Source organism: Bison bison, unplaced genomic scaffold (genome assembly GCF_000754665.1).
Source record: "Bison bison bison isolate TAMUID 2011002044 unplaced genomic scaffold, Bison_UMD1.0 scf7180017864093, whole genome shotgun sequence".
Lineage (NCBI taxonomy): Eukaryota > Metazoa > Chordata > Mammalia > Artiodactyla > Bovidae > Bison > Bison bison.
The window spans coordinates 77,517-80,948 of record NW_011494665.1 but is presented as its reverse complement, the minus strand read 5'-3'; positions in this window follow the sequence as shown (position 1 = coordinate 80,948).

Here is a 3,432-nt window from a genome sequence, read left to right as displayed (position 1 = left end):
TCCAGAGGGAGGGGACACAGGTATACCTATGGCTGATTCATGTTGAGATTTGACAGAAAACAGTAAAATTCTGTAAAAAAAAAATGATCCTTCAATAAAAAAAGAGTAGAACAAGGACAAGATCATGGAGCATGTGAAGTCTGTTGTGATGATGCTGTTGACAATGGTATTGAAGAAGCATGGAAAAGTGATGGAGGAGATGGAGAAATTTTCAGCATGTGGATGCAGGATCAACATCAGTGTCAAGTCCTCCTCAGCTTAATGCTGAATCGAAGGAAAGGTGAAAGTCTTTATGAAGACTTGAAGAAGAAATACAGCGAAGAACCTGAGGGTACATTTTTAATGCCAGCCATAACTGGTTTCATTGGTTTAAGGCTGGAGTCAACCTCCACAGTGTAAAAGTAAGTGGTGAGGCAGTGAGTGCAAATACAGCAGCTGCCACCTTCTTATTGTAATCTCCTATGGCAGAGGCAGAGATACAGCTCTCTAGCATTTCTTCCTTGAAGGGCAATAATCTCATGATGAAGGCCCACTCTCTTGACCTCATTCAGTCCTAATTATCTTCCCAAAGTCCCATCTCCAAAGATCATCACGTTGGAAATTAGGATGTCATCATCTGATTTTAGGGGAACATAAACAAACATTCAGCACACAATACTGTTTCTATCAAGATTCAGCAATTTTTCTTGAATTTTTTCTCATGTTTCAGCAAATAATTGGTAATTTCCAGCATTCTGAAAAGTTCTCTAAAAAGTTAGTTTTCTCATTATTTTTATGGAGAAAAGAGGTCGTCTGTACTCTGACATTTTCTACACTTCATATTTTTTGAAAGTGAAAGTCGCTCAGCAGAATCCAACTCTTTGTGACCCCATGGACTATATAGTCCATGGAATTCTTCAGGCCAGAATACTGGAGTGGGTTAGCCTTTCCCTTCTCCAGGGGAATCTTCCCAACCAGGGATAGAACCCAGGTCTCCCATATCACGTTTTTAAAAGAATTCCAAAAAACAGATAAAACTGACATACAACATTGTATAGATGTAAAACATGTAGATTTGATACATTTATATATTATGATATAATTACCACTGTCACTTTATCTAACAGCTCTCAGTTCAGTTCAGTCGCTCAGTTGTGTCTCTTTGCGACCCCATGGACTGCAGCATGCCAGGCTTCCCTGTCCATCAGCAACTCCTGGAGCTTACTCAAACTCATGTCCATTGAGTCGGTGATGTAATCCAACCATCTCATCCTCTGTTGTCCCCTTATCCTTCTGCCCTCAATCTTTCCCAGCATCAGGGTCTTTTCCAATGAGTCAGTTCTTCGCAAAAGGTGGCCACAGTATTGGAGTTTCAGCTTCAGCATCTCTTCCAATGAATATTCAAGACTGATTTCCTTCAGAATGGACTGGTTGGATCTCCTTGCAGTCCAAGGGACTCTCAAGAGTCTTCTCCAACACCACAGTTTAAAAGCATCAATTCTTCAGCGTTCAGCGTTCTTTATAGTTCAATTCTCACATCCATACATGACCACTTTTTTTCCACATAGGTTTTATTGGATGGACCGTTGTTGGCAAAGTAATGTCTCTGCTTTTTAATATGCTGTCTAGGTTGGTCATAGCTTTTCTTCAAAGGAGCAAGTGTCTTTTAATTTCATAGCTGCAGTCACCATCTGCAGTGATTTTGGAGCCCAGAAAAATAAAGCGTCTCACTGTTTCCATTGTTTCCCCATCTATTTGCATGAAGAGATGTCATCTTAGTTTTCTGAATGTTGAGTTTTAATCATTTCTTTTTTATGGTGAGAATATGCAAGATCTAGTCTCTTAGCATTTTGAAGTATATAATGCAGCATTACTGACTATAATCATTATGCTGTGCATTAGATCTCCAGAATTTATTCATCTGCAATTCAGTTGCAATTTCATACCCATTAACAATATCCCCTGCCTACCCCAGCCTCTGATAATCACCGTTCCACTATCTATTTCTATGAGTTTGACTTTTTTAGATTCCACATATAAGTGATGTAAATGATATCATACAATATTTGTCTTTCGCTGTGGGCTTATTTTACTAAGTATAATGTCCTCAAGGTCCATCCATGTCACAAAGGGCAGAAAAAATTTTCTTTTTCTCATGGCTGAGTAATATTTCACTGTGTATATATAAGTCACATCTTCTTTACTTATTCATCTATTCATGGATACTCAAGTTGTCTCCATATCTTGGTACTGTGAATAATGCTGCAATACACATGGGAGTACAGGTACCTTTTTGCTATCTGGTTTTCATTTCCTTTGGATAGCAAATAGGATTGTTGGACCATATAGTAGTAGTAGCAGTAGTAGTAGTAGTAGTAGTAGTATATAGTTGCTGAATTTTTAATTAAAAATTTTTTATGAGGTGCCTTTGTATTGTTTTCTATAGTGGCCGAACAAACTGTACATGTTGAATTATTAGTTATTCCCTAATTACAGCTAAAGTTTGAAAATACTTGTGTACTTCTTCTTGAATGACCCCCTGAAGCCACCCTTCATTCTGTTATTATTTTCTAAAGCTTTAGCTCTATCTGCTTTAATAAAAAGTAAATATAACTTTAAAAAATTAAAAAAATTTACTTTTTAATTGAAGAATAATTGCTTTACAGAATTTTGTTTTTGTTTTTTTCTCTCAAACAAGTATAACTTTTCAAAAAGCGAATAGTTGTTTGGTTGTAGAGGAGGAGGGATGGAGGAGAGAATGGGTAGTGAGGGCCAGCGGACTGTCACTCTGCATGAGCTGCTGTCTGCTTTGAGGGAGCACAGACTGGAGTCCAGATGCCTTGCTTGAAGCTACATGGTGGGCTGGGAGAAGGGCTATGGTGTTGGGAGGTTTTTTCAGAGCTCATTGTCAGGAATTCAGACTCTGGACCTTGGTTGGCTGTGTGGCCTTTATAGGTCACTTAACGACTCTAGATTCAGGCTTCACATCTGAAAAATGCATTTTATAGGCAGTACCCTGACCACATTGAGTGTATGGTCTTGGAGTCAGTCCTGCAGAACCAGCGTTTGGGTCAGAATAGCTAAGGGAGAAGCCTCAATAGGGAGGAGAAGAAGACACTGTCTGAAAGTTAGATAGATGGTGCTGCTCGCCTAGGGCTTTCCTGGTGGCTCAGGTGGTAAAGAGTCTGCAATGTGGGGGACTGGGGTTCGATCCCTGGGTCGGGAAGATTCCCTAAGAAGGGAATGGCAACCCACTCCAGTATTCTTTCCTGGAGAATTCCATGGACAGAGGAGCCTGGTGGGCTACAGTCCAGGTAGGGTGTGGGATGTGATAGTTCTCAGATGTTGTGGGGTATTCAGTCTGGGAAGAAGAAACTGGAGCCTGAGCCTCAGTGAGTGGGAGTGAGTCTGAGGCAGCTGAGGTTGTGCCCAGGAGGGGAGTGTAGACATCTC